The sequence below is a fragment of the Petaurus breviceps genome, unplaced genomic scaffold (assembly GCF_028583685.1).
Source record: "Petaurus breviceps papuanus isolate PSGF00001 unplaced genomic scaffold, PetGlider_PUasm1.0 176, whole genome shotgun sequence".
Lineage (NCBI taxonomy): Eukaryota > Metazoa > Chordata > Mammalia > Diprotodontia > Petauridae > Petaurus > Petaurus breviceps.
Window position 1 is genome coordinate 14,379,894 of NW_027185771.1, and position 21,761 is coordinate 14,401,654.

Sequence of the window (21,761 nt, forward strand, 5' to 3'; positions counted from 1 at the left end):
AAAGCCATGCTTTCTTTTTTTCCTTTCTGCCCCAAGGTTAGTGGGAGATAAGTGGGTAGGGTTTTCTGAAGGTTGTTATCAGTCCTTCTTTCTCAAAATGCCTGAATTGGATTTTAGTAAAGCAAAGATAATTCCTCCAGAGTCACTAAGGCCAGCAGCAAGACAAAAGTCAAGAAGAATGGCCATGGCCCAGGATGTTGTGGGAAGCCTTGGCCTTACTGAATGAAGGTCTTTCCCAGGTTTCAGTTTGTCTGAGGTCATGCCCATTCAATGACTAAAGGTTGGGTAAGAGTAGAGACAGACGGTGGCTCAACTTACCATCAGAGATATCGTTCTGGGAGGGGAATGACCTCAGAGTTTCTGACTGGAACAGAAAACAATTGCTATTTACACTCACCTAAAGAGTGAGCCACAGAGGCTTGGGCTGGGGCTTTTATGGCTGTTCAATGAAAGCCAGAGGGATTTTGGTTTTAAGGTAGAGAAAAGGGGCTCCATTTAAAACACTGGGGGCTTTTTAAAAGCCTATCTTTTCTGAGCTATATTTCAAGGAATAAAAAATGAAAACCACGAAGAACAAAAAGGAATTGTTCTAGATTTTATGGGGAAGGAAGAAGAAGGAGGAAAATACCAGCATACCCTGACTACTGCTTGAATTGTCCTCAGAGGGCAATGACAACTACTCTCAGATAACATGGTAACACAGTTAATGTACCATGTTCTCCCAAGAACCTAGTTCCCTCCTTCCCACAAACACGGCTTCCATGCCAGGAGTAAGATTAAGCTTAGATGACCATAATTTTGGTGAGGCACACATTTGTGTGACAAGGTTTAACTCACAACACCTGCTCTGGAAATCATTCTTTCTGTGTAGAGACTTCCTGCAGAGCCTTTCCTGTTATTGTCGTGTGCCTCTGAGGGCTAAAGTGAGGTAGTACCCTAGGACCATCTCAGAAATGGGCAAATGAAGAGAGATCTTGAAGCTGTTGATTTTGGTTTGATTTGAAGAGTTCTATAATCCTTTCCAGCTCTTGTGATCCTTTGTGTGAAAAAGAGGAATTGTGAGCCAGGCTTGAAAAGAAGACTGAAATGGAAAGTCTGTAAATTCTGCAAGGATTATTGAATACAAGGTAAAAATCAATCTATTACCTCACTTTCAATGGTTGAAATACTAACAAGTGTTTTTGGCTGTAAACTTCAAAGGATTGGGTAACCGTGGGATTTCCTGTCACCACAATCAGATAATACTGATTTTCCTGGTTCTATGTCTGAGATGGCTTTTTTTTTTTCAGTCAAACATTTATTGACCAGGGCTTTGCTGAAACAGAGGACTGGTTTAAATGGCAAACTCCAGTTCTATAAAGAAACTAGCAACTGGAACAAACGGATGAAGGGAAGTCATAAGTCTAGCAAAGAAGGCTGAACCTACACTAGAAGTCCTATTTTATCCCAGAGGCAAGAAGGAATCATCCACTAGAGACTCTGGAACATGGGGATGTGACCTAGGCAGCCCTGTGCTTTAGGAATCTCACTTCTGCAGCTATGTGAAGGTTGGAGATGCAACCATGCCTTCTCCCCATGCCTGCAATGCTCTCCCTCCTCATTTCTACCTCTTAGGAACCCTAGCTTCCTTTAAGGCTCCGATAAAGTGCCACTAGGTGGCGTAATAATGCATAGAACCAGACCTGAAGTCAGGAAGACTCATCTTCCTGAGTTCAAATACGACCTCAGACACTTACTAGCCGTGTGATCCTGGGCAAGTCGCTTAACCCTGTTTGCCTCGATTTCCTCATCTGTAAAATGAGCTGGAGAAGAAAATGGCAAACCAGTTCAGTATCTCTGCCAAGAAAATTCCAAATGGCATCACAAAGTGTCAGGCACAACTAAAACAATGGAACATATTTTGTGTTAATTTTTCTGTGCGAGTCGTTGTCTCCCCCACACCCTAAACTCCTTGAGGGCAGGGACCAGAGGTTTGTTGGTAGAGTGTGGCACACAGTAGGTCCTTAATAAATGCTTGTTGAACAAATTTCTTTTTCATTTTTGTCTTTGTTCTCTCACTACCTAACAAAGTGCCTCACACACAGAAGATGCTTAAGAAATGCTTGCTGAATTGAATTGTTAGTTTCCTCACAAGATATAACTCCTAACAAAAGAAACATTCGTTGAGTTGTTTTTCTAGTTGTGTTCAACTCTCTGCAACCCCATTTGGGGTTTTCTTGGCAGAGATACAGGAGTGGTTTGCCATTTCCATCTCCAGCTCATTTTGCAGATGAGGAAACTGAGGCAAACGAGGTAAAGTGACTTGCCAGGGTCATACAGCTAGTCAGTGTCTGAGGACAGATTTGAACTCAGGTCTTCCTGACTCCAGGCCAAGCCCTCCATCCACTGTGCCATCTAACTGGACCTCAGAGTTGGGAGAGATGAGAGGTTATCTCATCCACACCCTTCCCTCCATCACGCACTTTATAACTGGTCAACTTCACTCTGCTTGAGGTTGCTGCTCTGACTGGTACAATTCAGATAGGCAGCTTGTAGTCTAGATAAGACTTTAAAGGCTTGGCACCGGTATGCTTAGGTCATGGGCAAGGTATGTCCTGAGTGAAATGGAAAAGGCCAAAGGGAATGCTGGCCCAGCAGCCCACATGCTATACACCCCTTTGGGTACCAGGATTGCCTCCTCCCCATAACGGCAGATACTTTGTAGTGGATCTATAGACAGCAGCATGTGCCAAAACCTTGGATCGCCCCCATTCTCCCACAGCAGCTCCTTCCTCTGATTGGTTTTTTCCTCTCTGAATCTCCATTTTAAGGGATTCACTCCCTCATTCCGCCCTGGGTCCCCCCTCCTGCCTCTCTTGTTCCCTTTCCTAAATTGTTCCTCTTTGCAGGTCCCGCCCCTGTTTCCCCACTTTTCAGCTTCCTTTGATGTGATATCTTTTCCTTATCCCCCTCTCTGCCTCCCAGCCCCAAACTCTCCAGTTTTCCAAACTCCTGCAGACCCCCAGAGCGCACAAGGAGCACAGAATGCTTTGACAACATAGGAGTGGCAGCATGGTAAAGGGGAAAGAACGTGGGGTTGGCATTTAGGAGACGCAGGCTCGACTCTGTTAATTGTTGATATCCAGATGATCTTAGGGAAATCACAGAGCTTCTGGGGTTCTGTTTCTTCCTCTGTGAAATGAGGGAGTTGGGCTGGCCATGCTGGTACATGGCACATATATATTGGTTGCTTCTGGGGGAGCGGGGGTGGGGGCTGAGGCTACTGGATTGCTTGAGTTCTGGAGTTCTGAGCTGCAGTAAAGCTGAAAGCAACCCAGTGTCTGAATTAAGTGAGTGAGTGATGCCAATGTAGTGAGAGCCCTCTGAAAGCAGAGGGCCACCAGACTGCCCAGAGAGGGGAGCGTTAACTCTGGTTAAAGCTTCCTTGTCAGGAAATGGGATTTTGAATACCTTCTGCACTTCTAGCCTGGATGAAGTAGGGAGACTCTGTCTCAAAAAAAAATTTTAAATACAATAAAACAAAATGAATGGGTTGAACTAAAAGTGGGGATTCTTAATTAATGTAGTTTATACATATATAAAATAATCTATACATTATTATAATAATGTTATATATAAAAATATATAAAATGATGTACACATCTATTATAATAATGTTATAATAAAATTATAACATAATATAATAAAATTATATCTATAAACATTTATATAAACAAAAATAAGTATAAATATAATAAATATAAATGAGTAAAAAGATAGTTTAAGTGTATTTTAGTGTAATTGGTTTTCTTTACATTCTACAATTTTAAATTTAAGTTTTTAAATTCTCTAAATTTTATGGTATACATTTACAAGCAGTATTGTGAGAAGGAGTCCATGGACTTTTCCCAGACTGCCAAAGGAGGTCATGATGGAAAAAAAAAGGTTAAGAAACCTTGAACTTGGTGATTGATAACTGTTCCTTCCAGCTCTGTTTCCTTCAAGCCAGGGGTGAGGGAAGGCTTCCCAGGAGAGGCAGCTTTTGTGCAGAGGGCGTCTCTATCGCCTCAGATAGCCCTCTATGTGTGAGGAAGCACTTGGTGAGCCCTTAGTTTTCTTAACCACCCCCTGTGGCCTCGTAATTGCATGTCAAACCACATGAAGTGGCCATTGACACAGCTCCCTTTGTTCTAGCAGGTTTAAAATAAACCCTTTCCCAGCAGCCACCCAAGCCTGAACGTTGGCCAAAAGAACATCTTCCTGAAATCACCCACTGGGGAAAGTGGTTTGGAAGCTACAGTTCCCTAAACATACACGAGCGGCCCCACTCTCTACCAACCCCAACCAACTATTCTAGTTACTGTGAATTTCTGTAGCCCCATACAAGCCTGTGGGGGAAAATTCCCTTCTCTAAATTGTATTGCCTTTCTCATTTTTATTCCATTTTGCTTTGGGGAGACTCTTCTAGGATCATAGAAAGGAACCTTTGAGATTACATAATGTAGCCATCTCATTAATAATTACACCTATCTTCCACAGTTGTTATGAGGATCAAAGGCACTAATATTTGCACAGTGTCTGGCACCTAATGCTGTTTGTCCTTCGTTCTTGAAGAGGCCCACGACATCAGGGAGGTGATGCTATGACTTGCAAGTGAATTGGATTTAAATGAGGCAGGGCTATGCAAAGTCACTAGCCTCACTTTCACCTCCAGAGTCATCTGGGTACAGTGGCCAGATGTGGATCAGGACAACTGGAGATGGCCCAGGGTGTGGTGGGGGACTTTTAGCCTTTTCAAGCTAAGGTCTTTAACAGATCTCACTCAGTCTGAATGAGGCAACACCTATTCAGTGATTAAGGCTCAACAACAACAAAAAAAAAAAAATGACACAAAGAATGATCTTTAAAAAGAAAAAATAGATCTGGGAGGGGAAAACCATTTCTGGCCAAAACAGAAACAATTACTATTTACATTGATTCTGAACCAATCAGGCCCTAAAGTGACCGCATAGAGCTTGGGTCTGGGACCAGAGAGATTGGGATTAATGCTGGTAGGTATTTCATAAAGGTTTGTTCTCTTCCTTCATTTTACAGATTAGTCCAAAGAAGGAAGGTGACCTGTGCAAGGTCACACAGGTAGATGAGCCAGGATATGCAAATCTAGCTCTTCTGACTCCAAATCTGACATTCTTCCAACTCCCAATGCTATTTCTACTGGAAATCTCTCCTCCCCACCTTCTTCTAGAAATCTTTCCCAATCCCTCTTAATGCCAATGCCTTCCCTCTGGTTATTAATTCTAATTTGTCCTTCTTGGTTTGTACAGCCTGTACAAAGCTGCCCTGGGGGGCAGCTAGGTAACATGGTGGATAGAGTGCCTGGGTTGAAGTCATAAAGACCTGAGTTCAAATCCAGTCTCAGACACTTACTAGCTGTGTGACCCTGGGCAAGTCACTTAACCCCCATTTGCCCAAGTTCCTTATCTGTAAAATGGGGGCACATTGGAAAAGGAAATGGCAAACCACTCCAGGACCTTTTGCCAAGAAAACCCCATAGACAAAAGTCCATGGGATCATGTAGAGTTGGCCACAACTGAACGACAAAAAACAACATAGTCGTTACACGTTGTCTCCACCATTAGACTGTGAGCTCCTTGAAATCAATCAGATGACCCATGGTGTAACCTTGATAGGAAGGGTACACTGTTCCTCTTCTAGTGATGGGGACATAGAGAGGAGAAGTCAGGATGGTGGAATAAAGGCAGGGACTCACCTGAGCTCTCTCCCATATACCTTTAAACAATGACTAAATAAATTCTAGAGCAGCGGAACCCACAAAAAGAGGAATTGAAACAAATTTCCAGCCCAAGACAACTTGGAAGGTCTGTTGCACCAGGGTGAGAAGGCAGTGCAGTCCAGCATAGGTTGCCCCAGCAAACCAGAAGCAGGCCTTGGGAACCACCGAATCAGTAGCAGTAGCAGCAGCAGCATTGGCTGATTCCAGAGCTCTCGGCCCCCAGACAGTAAGGGAGTCAAGCAACTGGTCAGAAGGAGATTACAGGATTGGTTTCTTTTGTTTTTTGTTTTTGCTAACACAGGCAGAACTCCGTTGCTTTGCCCACTGATTGGGATATCCTACAGATTTGAGCCACATTGACTCTATTTGTGCAAATGAATTTAAATTTTGCAAAATCTCAATGGTCTCTTTTATCCTTTATAGTCTCTTCTGTTCCATCCCTCAATCCACTAAAGTTAGGAAATTGTCCACTGTGTTGATCAGAATTCAGAAACATTTCAAACTTGTTTCCCTTAACATTATTATGGTCACAGTTTAAATTGTTTTATTATTTCACTTGACATCAATTCATAAAAGTCTTCTCAAGTTCCTCTGAATTGATCATTTCTTACAGCTAAAAAAACTCACTCACTTACTAAAGTTGTCTTCTGGTAAGAGATCTCAAAGCAAACTCTTCCCTAACTCTGAGAACAAAGGGGTCAAAAACTAGTTTGAAGCTTTCTTCTCTTCATTTTAAAATTCATTCATTTTAAATGAGTGAGTGAGTGAATGAACATTTTACTGCCCTCTACCCTGGTCAGAGAACATTTGTACTTGTTTTCAAAGTACTGAATGTGCAAGGTATAGATAACCACTTGCTGATGATAAATGTATCAAAAGTCTATAATGCCTTAATATGTATAAATTTATTTTCTCCCAATTATATCATGTTAGATAGTGCAAACATTTTTTTCAATTTTATAGAAAAGTCTCATAGATATTAAATGACTTGTCCAGGATACAAAATTATCAAATGTGGAGCTGATACGAAAGGAAAGGTTTCTAAATCTCAATAGACATGGATGAACAGATGCAAAGTGAAGTGTGAAGAACCAGAGGAACAATTATACAAAAGCAACTACATTGTAAAGACAAATACTGTGATTCTAGAGGACCTGTGTTAAGCATTCTACCTCCCTACTGACAAAGAGTTGATAGACTGAGGGTACAGAATGAGACATATTTTGGGACATGATCAATGCAAGATTTTGATTTGCTTGACTATGCAAATTTACATATTTGTTTTAAGAATGTTTTATCCGGTGGTGGGATGAAATGGGAAGGAATGGAAAATTAAATGCTTATCAATTTTTAAAAATAACATAAATATTTTTTAAAGTGTGGAGCCAGGATTTAAGCCCTCATCCCTCTTGACAACCAGTCTGCTGTTCATCCTACTACATGACAGTACCCAGGTTGTAAATAGGATTCTTGTTCTGCATCAGATTGCATTAGATGACTTCTTAGGTCTTTTCCAACAGTGGATGTTTTTGAACGATTCTGTAAAATGAAAAAGAAATTTCCAATCTTTTAACATGTTTTCATATCTTTAAATAGCTAGGTAAAGAAATCACCTATTTTTTTCAAGTGCATGTATTCTCTCCTATAAGTCCCCAAGCTGCTTCCCTTAAGTAATTTTTCCCAAGAGAAGCTCAATTCTATATAGTAGCACTCAAAAATGATCTCTTGAATTGGACTCTAAAAATACATGGCAGCTTGGAAAATGAACACCTTTGATAATAACCATGTCCTAGAGTTGATAGGACAGCATAGGCCATGTTTATGTTAATGGCCTTCATGTTGACCCCTGAGAAATGAAACAGGCCTTGAAGAACCCCCAACCAGGAGAAGATACTTGTAATCTTTCACTCTCCAAATGGAAGAAAAGGTTGGACAGAATCCAGATGTTCAAAAACAGCCATGGGAACAGACTGAGAGGAAGTCAACTGGAAAGCTTAATGGGGTTGAGAACCTGGCTATAGACTAGTTCCATTCTCCCAGATGCTTTAGCATGAGGTGTCTTATTGTTAGGATTAATTTCACTAATCTGAAGGATCAAGTGCAGAAGTCCCTTCAGAGATGTCCTAGATCAGTGTGTCCAACTCAAAAAGAAACAAATCACTAATCTGTACATAAGGATCCCTGTCAGCCATGTATTAACTTAATTTTAAAATGTGTTCTCTAGAGTCTCAATAAATTGAAATATCATTTATTTTGTTCACTATTTTCCAATTACATTTTATTCTGGTTCAGTATACATTGTAATTGCCAAGCACCAAGTATTTGACACCTCTGTTCTCAACACTTTATCACTTCAAGGATTTGAGATTTCATCAAAGTAGATAGATATTTCTTCCAACCACACAAAATGCAATCTCTCTAAGATGTAGTTAGTTAACAGTATTTATGAGCTTCTGTGGCCAAAAATCCTTCACTCAGCAGCTATTTTGGTGATAAGTATCTCAGAATTTACCTATGGTGGTCCTCAAAAGCCAGGCATATAGTCTGTCATCAGCCCCATCTATGAAAGTACAAGATCACCCTGCAATGAAGCTCCTGGACCACATGCCTCTATTGATAAGACCTAAGATTGCATCAGTCTTTTGGGTTAAAAGTAATTCTATTGACTCACATAGAATTTACAGATCACTAAAAAGCCCAGATTCATAATTTTCACACACATTGTTGTCCCATATCCTGTATTCACAGTTATATTTTAATCCAAATGTAACACGACATTTATTCAATTAAATTTCATCTCATTAAATTTGTACCAAACTAGCCCGTCAAGATCTTTTTTTGGGTCTTGGTGCTGTCCTAGAATATCTTTGCTATCCCTCCCAGCTTTGCATCCTTTGGAAAAATAATAAATGACCTCTTCAAAGTGGCCAGTCATTCATAGAGAATGCGAAAAAGTTAAATGACCCACTTTCCAGGGGCCAGCTCTGTCCAGATAGCCTGGGTCATGGTCAGCATTGTCTGAAGACTTGCCTACATTGTGATTCTTCTCATTTTTTTTTCAATTCATTATCCCAAGGTAACTAACTGCCAAGTGCATGGCCTCAGTTTATATCTATCAAGGATGGCTCCCTCTCCAATAATTGGAAGGTGCCAAGTTAACCCTCCTTCTCCTAGGAAATATTACTCACTTCCCCACATGACAACATCAAAAAGTATTTATTTACCAGGCAACTAATTGTGCATTATACTACACTGGAAAGTGAGCAGAATTATACAGCCCCAGTAGACTTTAAATTGCTATAGAAATGTATACTGTTTCAGTAGTTACCTTTCCACAACAGGAATCTCCAAATCTCAGAGACAGAAGGGACTTCCAAGGTCTTCTAGTACCTGTATAAGTAGCCCCACCATGACATGCCCAACAAATGCATGTCTCCTCCTCCTTAAGTTTATTAGTGATGGGGAGTCCTTGTTTCCCCAGCAGAGCTATAGCTGGGAATTGTTATACCTGGAGGTGTGTGTGTGTGTGTGTGTGTGTGTATGTTGTGTGTGTGTGTGTGTGTGGTGACAGAGAACCCAGGACACCCTCAGGTTGGTATATGCCACCCCACTGATCCCAAGTGTTCAGGCTTTTGCAAGTTCTAGGCCTCTGGTGAACAGTTTCCCTTGGTTAAGGCTTCATACCAGTGTCGTGGTAATAGAAAGCAGCCTAGGAGGCAGAAATAATAGAAAAAGGACCTTTGCAGGGTTGTGATGAGGGGTAGGTGGGTGGGAAGAAATTTTCTCCCTGTGATCCTCTGCCTAGACCTGCATTATGACCACCCCGAAGAGAAGCTAAGCTTCTGTAGCAGCAAGTACCCCAGCGTCCCCAGGGTGGCTGCCAACACAAGTTCTTAGATCTGCTTTATTAAAGGAAAGCAACTCAAAATGGGTTAACAAGCTTACTTTAATCAGTCAAACATATATCGTTTACCTAGTTCAGAGGAAAAAGGTCAGCACCCCGAACTTCAGAGTATACAGACGGAATTATCAAGACAGAGAAATAGATCAAGTAGATAGTTTTCCAAACTGTCCAATCATTACATCCATACCAAACAACATCTGGGTTTTTCAAAGCCGGGGGACTCTCAACAACAGCTTCCCAGAGTCTCATCTGATCAAATCACAGAACACTTCTCAAAGTGAGCCCCAAAACAAAGCTACACATCAGGGCTTATATAGCCTTCTCCTGGCTCAGAGAATGTAGCAACCTTATTGACTCACTGGCCAATCAAGAAGTATCTATTGAAAAACAAGCCTCCCACCCCAGGCTCCAGGTGCACTTTAGCCTAGGGGCAGGGAAGATCTTAAAAATTTACATTTCCATTACAGCTTCCCAGGGTATTGGTGCTATAGAGGGAAGAAGTCAATCTCACCCCTGCTCATCTCAGTGTCCTTGGGCAAAGCCCATGGGGTCCAGTGCTAGGTCCAGCTCAGCTCCCAGTGCAGGCCTTTTCATTTATGTACAATTCTGTTAAGAAGTCTTTCTATCCTTAAAACTATAATTCTGCCCCTCTGCAATCTGTTCTCCCCTCTCCACCTCTTTCTTCTTCCATTCCCTACCCCAATACTATAGTTCTATAATCCCGAGCCAAGCACAACAAATTTAATCTCTGGTCATGACAACCCTTCAAATTCTTGAAACTGAACACCAAGTCTCCCTTATTCCCCAAGTTTTACTGCTCCCAGTTAAATCTCTCTGGATCCTAGTGTAACAGGTTAAATTAGGCTATTGGAGCTGGTGGTGTTTAGAGGCCATATTCTCCAGTCCCCTCCATGTTCTGATTGTCCTTTTCTGAATCCTCTCCAGAGGGTCCATGTCCTTCCTAAAACATGGCTATTGTTTCTCAGCAGCTGCCACCTAGACATGCTTATCTCCCATCAGTCCTAGCAAAACCAATGCTCCTGATAGCAAGACTATGGTGCAAGATCAAACAAGTGGCCAGCAAATTTGAATTTTCAAAAAACATCAGAAAGAAGCCAACGTTACTCCTGAGATCTGAGATCAGCACATCCATTTCCACTCATTCATACTGTCACACACACTCACACTCTAACACACTGATACATTTACAGACATATACAGTCACATACATTCATGCCTACCCACATTTACACACACACACATACACCCCAATGAAGAACCAGTTTTGGTTATAATTTCACAAAAATGGAGCCTCCCAGGGATCTCAGAAAAAGAGGTCAGTTTCTGTCATAATTTTCAGTAACCGCATCCTTTCTGACATCATGATTTTTCCCCCACTGACCCACATTAAAGATAGAGAGAGAAGCTATAATAGAGGAATTTCTAAATTAGAGCTTTGGTCGCTCAATCATATGCGATTAGAAGATTGTCTATAAATAAAAAGACTGGTTTTCTTTCTCTATGTTATTTCTGTCTCTGCCTCAGTCGACTTTATGAGCACCAGATCAGAAGGTTAACCTCCCTAATTTTAAGCAATGCAGCATGTCTTTAAACAAGTTTTTTAAAAGAAGTAATTACTTTTGATGTGAAAAGGAAGAAGGAGGAGACCCCCCAAAATACACCCATCAGCAAAATTCACCATCAGTGATGGTGGTTCCCTATAAGTAAAATAATAGCTAATATTTATATGGCACTTTAAGGTTTGCTAAATATTTTACAAATATTATCTCATTTGACCCCTTGAGCGGTAGGGACTCTTGGTATCTCATTTTAAAGTGAGGAAAGTAAGGCAGAAAAAAGTTAAGTGACTTGCCAAAGGTCACCTAGTGAGTATCTGAGACTCGACCAACTGCTAGAGACTGTTAGAGACTATTCTTCAAGTTCATAACATCTATACAGACTCCGAGCTAAGTGAATGCTGGATGGATCCAGATGCTGGAAGGATTCATCACAATAGACTGTGGACTTTATTCAACCACTATTCATACATTTGGTATGTCCCTAAAATTTTTTGGTACTGTGGCAGGTGAAACATTTGTGGGTAGTTTTTCTGTTTTGTTTTGTTTTGCTTTGAATTAGTTTTATATATAAATGACATTTGACCCCAGTAGCTAGATTTGATGGTCTCCAAGGTCACTTTCAGTTCTAAATCAGCGACGCAATGACATGAGAGGGTGAGAGGGCATGGATGGTTTGTTGGAAGGGACTCCTGAATCAGTAAGATAACAAATCCATTTGAATATTGAGATCTTCTAGTTCAACTCATTTTAAAGCTCAGGAAATAATAACAATAGCTAACATTTAATATAGTACCTTAAAGTTTCAAGACACTTTATTTACTCATTTGATGGGCAGCTAGGTGGCACAGTGGATAGAGTGCCAGATGTGGACCTGGGGAGACCTGATTTCAATTCTTGCCTCAGACATTTCCTAGCTGTATTACCCTGGATAAATCACTTTACCCTCTTTGCCTCAGTTTCCTCATCTGTAAAATGAGATAGAGAAGAAAATGGCAAACTACTCCAGTATCTTTGCCAAGAAAACCCCAAATGGGATCACAAAGAGTCAGACATGATGCAAACAACTGAACAACAACTCATTTGATCCTCACAATAAAGATGGGAGAACTGAGGCCAGAGAATAGGTGTCTTGTCCAGGAATATGCAACTAGTATCTGAGCTAGAATTTAAACTCAAGTCTTCTTGATGCCAAGCCTGGGACAATATGTAGCTCCCTCTAATTAAGAGCCAAAGCTGTGAAGTGATTTGGTCAAAGTTTGGCTGGGGCACAGGCAAGGACCCATTTCTTCCTCCTTCCCCCTTCCCCAGGTTCCCAAGCCAATGTCCTTTTTTTTTTTTTAAACAAGTTCTTGGGATCTTTTGGCCTTCAATACACTTGAACTTGTATTATTTAAAAACAAGTTCTTGAGATCTTTTAGCCTTTAATACATTGAAAGTGTATTGTTCAAGGTCATAGTTCATAGAATTACAGACTCAATCTCAAAGCTATAAGGGAACCTCAGAGAACTTCCAAGTCCATCTGCCATTCCTGACCATGAATCCCTTTTACATCATTGCTGACAGTGATCTTCCAGCCTTTGCTCCTTACCTCCTGAAGAATGGCAGCAAATGGAGCCACCTGAATTCCACTGGGAGTTGAGAGCTGAAAACTGCCAGGAGAAGCCTGGCTAAGGATGTCTTTAGAAGAGAGCAACTTCCCAGCGTGGACAAATTAGGGAGAGGCCTCCATTTGTTGCTAAGTGGATGATGAAAAGGTTGGTTTCTTTCCTGTTCAAAATAAGTTAGCATTAATAATAGCACTAGTAGACGGTTTTACAGAACCTCTTATTTGGCAATCTTCAGCTGCTCTGCAAGTATTCATTAAGCCTCACAACCCCCTGGAGCTTTGATGGGGCAGAGTATCATTAACCCTATTTCACAGACCAGGAAGTTGGCCAAGATTCTTATTAGTCAGCGTTCAGATAACACTTTGTGTTTTCCACTTACTCCACAAACATGATTTCTGCTCTTCTCTCTTTGCTAAATTCTCCTGAACTAAGCTGGCATGACTCTCTCTGCTTCACAGATGGACAAGGGAAGACATAGCCTGCTGAGGCACCTTGGCCAGCACTGCCCAGCCAGCCAACTGACAACAGTATTGAGATGAGATCAGATGGCTTGCAAATTTCCACTCTATTGATTTTGGCAAGGAATGCTTTTCCATGCTTCAGATCCCGAGAAGAAACTGAAAAACAAAAGTAATCATGTTGGCGAGGAGATAATTCCTCTGGGAGGATATATTGGAAGTATAAGAGAATGAATGAGAAACACCAATCCTGGACGCCCAGATTCATACAGGCTTCTTTGGTAAAGAAAGGGAAGCAGCAAGAAATACTTTGCAATAGCTCTCTCAATATTTTGAAGACAAAGACTTCCTTCTGGTACAACTTGAGCTGCTATTTATTATGTATGTAACCATGGATGAAGCAGTTAGTTGATCAAACAAGCATTTATTCTTTTGAATAAGAAGAAAAGAAAGAAAAGGAAGAAAGAAGGAAAGAAAGAAAAAGAAAAAAGGAGGAAAGAAAAAAATACAGAAGAAAGAAGGAAAAAATAAGAGAAAGAAAAAATGAAAAATGAAAGAAAGAAAAAAGAAACAAGAAAGGAAAGAAAATAAGAAAAAGAAAGAAGGAAAGAAACAAATTAGAGGGAAAGGAAAGGAAAGAAAAAAAGGAAAGAAAAACAAAAAAGAAATAAGAAGGAAAGGAAATGAGAAAAAGAAAGAAAAAGAACAGGAAGGAAGGAGGGAAAGAAGGGAAGAAAGGAAGGAAGGAAGGAAGGAAGGAAGGAAGGAAGGAAGGAAGGAAGGAAGGAAGGAAGGAAGGAAGGAAGGAAGGAAGAAGGAAGGAAGGAAGGAACTAAGGAACCAAAACTAAAATCCTCATAACAATTAAAGTCAAGTCAAACAAACACCCACATTGACCATTCCAACATGGACCATGTCAAACAAAGCACTGTCTCATTGTGCATATTAATCCATTGTTTCTCTCAGTTGCATTTTTTTCAGTGCTTACTTTGTGCTAAATCTTGTAGATGCAACCTGATCTATTATTTATTATCTGTGTGACCATGAGCAAATTAGTTAATTAAGAAGCATTTATTAAACACCTCCTTTGTCCCAGGCCCTCTCCTCAGCCAGCACTGGGGTCGCAAAAAAAAAAAAAATCAACCAAACCCCCAAACTCCACAGTCGCAATCCCTTCCCTCAGTGAGCTTACATTCTTCTGGGAGAGACACCATATATCCAGGCATATATAAAATCTATACAGAGTATATGATGGCAGTCTGAAAGGGGAGCTCATTTAATCTCTGGGAGTCTCTATTTCCTCCTCTGTGAAATGGAGATAATAACACCCATAGAACAGACCTCCTGGCTGTGGTAAGGATCAAATGAGATAATGGATGTAATGAATGAGCTTACTTGTGTACCTAGGGCTGGGGAAACAAATACAGGAGGGAGACAATTCTTGCCCTCGAGGAGCTTATGATCAAAACGGAGGAAGAACTCTTAGAGGAGATTGCTGGCCTCCAGGGGTGCTTTGCATAGGAAAGTCCCAGGGGTGGTGAGTGGAGTCCTTGCTATTGTTCAGTCATGTCTTCTGGACCCCAATGGGGGTTTTCTCGGCAGAGATGCTGGAGTGGCTGGCTATTTCTTTCTCCAGCTCATTTGACAGATGAGGAAACTGAGGGTAAACATGATTAAATGATTTTCCCAGGGTCACACAGCTAGGAAGTGTCTGAGGAGGGATTTGAACTCAGGAAAAGGAGTCTTCCAATCTCCAGGCCCAGCCCTCCATCCACTGAATCACCTAGCTGTCTGAAATTCCAGGTGTCTGGAATAACCAGAGCTTCAATGCTGTAGGAGCTGGGTGGTGGGATGGGTGAGTGTTGGACCTGAAGTCAGGAGAGAGCCGAGTTCAAATCCAGTCTCATCCACTTACTAGTTGTGTGATCCTGGGCTAGTCATTTAACCTCTGTTTGCTTCCGTTTCCCCGTCTGCAAAATGGGCATAATAACAACATCTGTCTCCCAGGATTATTGTGAGGATCAAATGAAATAACACATGCATAGTATTTTGCTAATATTAAAACTATATAAATTGACTATTGTTTTGTTTTGGTTATGTCGACTCTTCATTATCCCATTTGGGGTTTTCTTGGTAAAGATACTGGAGTGGTTCGCCATTTCCTTCTCCAGCTCATTTTACAGATGAGGAAACTGAGGCAAACAGGGTGAAGTGACTTGCCCAGGGTCACACAACTGGTAAGTGGATGAGGCTGGATTTGAACTCGGGAAGGTGAGTTTTCTTGACCCAGGCAGGCCTGGTGCTCTATCTACTGCCCCACCCAGCTGCCCCCAAAAGGAGCCATATGGGAATAGATTGACACACCCTTTGAGAAGCTATGACAATATTGACTTGCTTACATTTCCAGAGATGGAAAAGAGCATGGGTAGAGTATACATAAGGGGCACAGGCAAGAGGAAGATAAAAGGAAGTGTAAGTGCAAAGAGAATCATGACTGAGGTGGGCTAGACAGAATGGCCCATGTGAATTAGAACACAGTCCTGGGCCCCAGGGCTGACCAGAGTGACAGAGATGAAAAGATGAGCTCCCTTGGGGCGTGGGCTCTGATGCGGGGCGATAGCAGAGGGGCAGGCAGGAAGGTGGCCGGAATGTAGGCAGAACTTTGTAAACATAAAATTACCACACACATTTTAGCTGTTACTTGAAAAAGCATCACCAGCTCAGTTTCCTCATCTGTCAAATCAAGGGGCCGGACTAAAGTTGCTAAGTTCTTTATAGCTCAGCATCCATGATGTGTTGAGTACCATCCAGAAAGTCTAATGGAAGGTCTCCCTCACCATTGTGCAATGGCAAAGTGACCCAGAGTCAGAAGACTTTGACCCCAAATCCACCTCTGATGTTATCTCTGTGACCAGGCAAGTCACTCACTTCCTTGCATCTAAGTTTCCTCATCTAAAGTGAAGGGGTAGGGGCTGTTAGATGGTTCAGTGAATAGAGCACTGGTCCTCGAGTCAGGAAGATCTGAGTTCAAATCTGACCTCAGACTTGACACACCTAGTAGCTGTGTGATCTTGGACAAGTCACTTGAACCCAATTGTCTTGCCTTCCCCCCCCTAAAAAAAAAAAAAGATTTAAAAAAATAAAGTGAAGGGGTTGAGCCCATTAGCTTCTGAAGTCCCTTCTAGCTCTGGATAGATGATCCCATAAGAGCACAAAGTGAGAACTATTAATGACAATAGCATTTTGTTATTTTGATGGATACTGGATCTCACAGTCTCCCCCATGGTACATCACAACCTTTGCTTATGCTGCATAACTCAATTCCATATCTGTCCAGATATCCTCTACAGAGAATGGTCCTGAGTCTATTAATAATTCATGGATACCAGTGCAATACTCCAGCTGTCCATCTGTTAGCCATCACTCCCACTGTATGACCAGTTCACCTCTTTGTCTTTGATGCCTTTTATACCACTTTTCACGTGCAGGTCAAGACTGGTAATGTGTGTCTGCTTAGACCCTCTATGTGCCTTTCCATGCCCTTTAAGGAATAATAATAATAGGGGTAGCTAGGTGGCACAGTGAATAGACCACCGACCCTGAAGTTAGGAGGGCCTGAGTTCAAATCCAGACTCAGACACTTAACACTTACTAGCCTGTGACCTTGGGCAAATCATTTAACCCCAACTGCCCTGCCATCTCCCCTCCAAAAAGAAAAATAAAAGAAATAATAATAATAATAACACTAATAATGATGATGATAGCTAGAATAGTCCTCACAACCTGAGAGGTAGATGTTATTATTATATCTATTTTACAGATGAGGAAACTGAGGTTGTGAGAGGGGTCACACAGCTTGTGTGTGAGGCCAGATTTGGACTGGGGTCTTCCTGACTCCAGACTCAGTTCTCTATCCACTGTGCTGCCATGATGCCTCTTAGAGAGAGTTGGTCCAATTTGAATTAGATCTTGAAAAGATGGTACAGGTGGCAGAGTAGTGGGAAGGATGACATTCAGCATGCCAATATGGGGAATGGCACATGCAAAAACAGAGAGGCGGGAAAGGGAGGGACATATTGAGAGAACAGCAAGATGTTAAGTCTGGCTGACAAGTAGGCGATGGTGCAAGATAAAGTCAAATCAGCATCTCACCCATCTTCTTGCCTTCCCCTTTCCCAGCCCATCTATATGGGTATATGTCAATCTGTTTTATCTTTTATTATCTTTTATCTGGTCCTGGCACTCCTCACTCATAAACCTTCAATAGCTCCTTCTTACCTCCCAAGTGACAGTCAAAGCCTCCAAATGGCATTCAAGGCCCTTCATAAGCCACAGCACTCTCACTTTCCTGCCTCATCTTCTATTACAACACCCTCCACACTCTCTAGAGTACAGCCAGAGTGGGCTAATTTCTGGCTCCCAAACTTGATGGGGGCTCTCCCTCCTCCATGTTTCTGCACAAGGTGAGCATGCCTTGCACTCAGATTGTCTTCTTTCTCCCATTTTCAACTATTGAATTCCAGTTCATCCTTTAAGACAAGGCTGTTATACCTGGTGTACCTCCCCAACCCTGGCATGGTAATGAATGTCCTTCCCCCTCAGAAATCGCATACTGCTTTGTTTTGTAATTTTTTTTTCACACATTGTCATGTCACATTTTGTGATCTAGCTATCTATACTGAGAGGGGGATAATTTGGAAGGGGGAGTGTTACTGCCCTACTAAATAATCCATGAGAACTGGGCCTAATTTAAATCTTTTTTATCTCTTCAATAGCTGACAAAGCTCTGAATACCGCAGGAACCTAAGAAATGTTAAACAAATTTTAGCATGTGATAGTCCTTATTACAAAATGAATGAAAGCCAGGTTAGATTCAGATTGAAAAAGGCCTTGAAAGTTGTGCTATGGAGTCTGGACCTTATTCTGAGGCAATGGGAGCTTCTGAAAGATTATGAACTGAGGAATAATGAGACTAGACGCGCGAATTGGGAAGGTTAGACTGGCCTGGGGTGGTGGCCATGGAAACGGAAATGAGAGACAGAGGAGATGTTTGGGAGGAGAGATCAACAGAACTTGGTTGGCTACTGACTATATGTGGAGGATGAAGAAGGAGGAAAATGCAGAAATGACTAAGGAGCTGTGAGCACAGGTGAGTGGTTGGGAGGACGGTGACATTGTGAACCTCAACAGGAAACAGGAAGTCAAGGGGAAGAGCAGGTTTTGAGCCGAAGATGATGGATTTGGGAAGGGTCAGACACAGGTATCCAAGGGACAGTTGGAAAGGCTGGTCTGGAGGCAGGAAAGTGATTGGGATTTAGGATCCATCTACTTACTCTTCCCCATAAATAGTCTTCCATCTTCCCACCTCTGTGGAAGTCTTTCTCCCATGCTAGGAATTCTCTCTCTCCTTATCTCCAACTCTAGGAATCTCAGGTCTCAACTCAAGAGTTATCCCCTCTACAAGTCTATTCCCAAACCTACCTCCCCAAATCATCCAATTTACTTTATATAAACTTTGCTTCTACTTAATTGTATATATGTTTTTTTCCCTGTTAACAGAATGTAATATCCTTGAGGACTAGGCAGAAGCCGTCTAGATTGGTACTTCTAGCCCCAGTGCTGAATACAGTTCTTGGCACACAGTAGGGATTTAATAAGTACTTATTGACTTGACTTGAATTGAATTCACATAGAATTAATTGTTGAATACATGGAAATGGGAAGATTATAGAAAGACACTAGAAAATGGCTAAGTTCAGAGCCACATGGAATTTAAAGTCAGAAGGAGGAAACAGTGAAGGAGGAAAAGTGCATTTGGCCAAGGAGGTAGAGGAGAAGCAGAGAAGCCAAGGAGGTAATATAGGGTAGGAGGTAATAGAAGGAAGGAGCTAATGTAGGGTAGTCAACAGTGTCAAAGTTTAGAGAAACCTCAAGGTGAATGAGGACTGAGAAGAGCCTATGTAGACTGTCCTCTGAAAGAGCAGTTTTCATTGAGTGGTTGGTAGGGGAGGCAGATTGTAGTGGGTGAGCTGGTCGTAAGGAGACTGCTTATTATCTGGAAATTGGACAGTGTAAGGAAGGAGGTAGACCAGGAAGTAATTGCTCAAGGGTATAGCAGAGTTCAGGACAGGATTTTTAAGGATAAGGGAGAACAGATTTGAAGGCCGAGGAGAAGGGATTAGTGGAAAGGGAGAAAGAGACAAGAGAAAGGGGAGGGTTGGTAGAATAAGGAGAGGAGGATAAAGGGGTCAGTAAGGAATCAAGGGCAAAAGTATGGCAGGAAAGGGGTAGAGGTAGGTGGCTTGAGCTAGGAGTTTGAGGAGAAGAAAGAACATTCTTCACCAGGAGGACATTGAATGAAAAAGCCTGGATGGGATGGGATGGCCCAGGAGTGTGGATGGAATTGGGATTCCATCTCAGATGGAATTCACTGGAAGAGTGAACAAGGTAAGGAACAGTTGCTATAGGACTTTCAGTAGAGATGAGTAAAATTAAATAAAAGAGCATCTGGAATCAGTGAAGGCCTAGCATAGGTTAAAAAATGTTAATTTGTAGAGGATCCAGTTGACCCAGAAGTGAACTTGGACAGCCAGGGAGGGGATAAAGTAACAGAATTATCCAAGGTTAGAGATTGGATAGGCAGGTTGAATTGAAGGTCAAATGAGCAATGGGTTAATGGATGCTATAAAGAACACCAATTTCTATTTAATTAATTAATCCAATGTAATTAATCAATCCAAATTCAATTAAGCCAAATTCAAGGTGGCAAAAATGTGATGAAATGAGAGAATAGCTTTAGGGACCGGGCCCTCAGTAATGGTGAAGAAAAGCTGTCAGAGGCATGAAGGCATTTAATTTAAGCAGAAGGAGGGATGAGAGGTTGGAGGCAGAGTAGGACATTTCAGAGTTTGAGATTTTAGAGACGAGTGAGCTCAGAGTATCGATAGTCCAAGATGTTGCTGTGCTGGTGGGTAACTCAACCACAGAGAAGGGGAAGGTCACTAGAGTTGAGAAGATTAAATAACTATAATACTAAGGTTTTGGAGAAGGCATCAAGATGGACGTTGAAACCACTGAGGCTGACATCAGGGAATGAGGTACAGAGGAGTCCTGGGATCCAGAGGATGAAGTCTCCAGTAAAGATGGAAGAATCAACCTGGAATTTGCCAAGAGTGACAAAAATGAAGGGAGGCATAAAGCATGAGTGTGGACCTCTAGAGATGGAAGGTTTTTCGAGTAATGATGGGAGTAGGTAGCAAGCAATATACCACCTCTCCTCATCTCCATGAGCCATGGGTGAATGAGAGTCAGAGAACTCTAATGGAGAAAGTAGAAAGGAAGAGGCCTCATTGAGGAAGGCCAAGATTCAGGAAGCGGAAAAGATCTTGAAATAGGCAAGTCTGCTTGGAGCCATAATAGCGGACATTTATTACATGGCACCTACAATGTGCCAAAATGAGCTGGAGAAAGAAATAACAAACCACGCTAGCCCGTTTGCCAAGAAAACCCCCAAAGAGGGTCACAAAGAGTTCGTCATGACTTAAATAACTCTACAACAACAACAACTATGTTCCGAGAGTGCCAAGTGCCTTACAAATATTATCTCAGTTGAAATGCAAAACAACTCTGCGAGACAGGTGCTATTATTATCCTAATTTTACAAATGAGGAAACTGAAGCAATCAGAGGTTAGATGACTTGCCCAGGGTCACACAATCTAGACCAGGTTTGAGCTCAGATCTTCCTGGATCCAACCCAGCACTCTATCCACCCCACCACCTAGCTGCCCCCAATGAAAGGGGTTAATTGAGAGGCAAATAGACAAGTGTGGTGTAGACCTGGGAAAAGAGTTTTAGAGTTAAATTGGAGGGAGTAAAATAAATGACAAAGCAAGAGGGGTTTGTTTCCAGAGCAGTAATTGTTGGTAAAGGTATGAAGGAAGCTGGAGGTTTGGGACTTAGATTAGAGATTAGGAATAGGGAAGAATGAAGCCCAAAGAGCTAACCAGCCTCAAGATTCCAATTAAAATGTTTGTATGATGGTGTGAGGGCCTCACCGTGTGCCACTGAATTCTAATTATGACACTGAGTCATTTCACTTATTGGCTGGCTTATCCCTGCGAAATGCGGCTAAGAATTTTTCAATGATTGCTCCTGTGACTCCCTGAAAATTTAATATTTGTTCTCCTTAGTACTGTTCTCCTAAATTCCAGGACTTAAAGTGTTGAATTTCTTGACTAAATAGAATCAAGTGGTCTTTAAATTTGCATAAAATGTCCCCATGGGACTTAGTTTCTTCATCTGTAAAATGAGGAGTTTGGAAGAAAATCTGTAAGGTCCTCTTTAGATCTAATAATAATCCTAGATAGAAGGAAAAAGAAGATAGGAGAGAGGAAGGAAGGGAAGGGAAGGGAAGGGAAGGGAAGGGGAGGGAAGGGGAG

At 41.7% G+C, this 21,761-nt stretch overlaps 1 long non-coding RNA gene across 5 annotated transcripts in view; it reads right to left on the minus strand.

Annotated features, from left to right (window-relative positions):
* Positions 1 to 6,659: 6,659 nt before the first annotated feature.
* LOC138159376 (uncharacterized) overlaps positions 6,660 to 21,761 on the minus strand; it is a 32,063-nt gene continuing 16,961 nt past the window's right edge. For 4 of the 5 annotated variants that reach the window (XR_011167882.1, XR_011167884.1, XR_011167881.1 and 1 more), the window contains exons 2-3: positions 12,846 to 13,024; positions 6,660 to 7,312 (exon numbers count right to left, since the gene is read on the minus strand). This is a non-coding gene — a long non-coding RNA (uncharacterized lncRNA). Of the gene's footprint in view, positions 7,313 to 12,845; positions 13,025 to 13,243; positions 13,482 to 21,761 lie in introns of all 5 variants that reach the window. The other variant, XR_011167880.1, reaches the window with a different exon arrangement.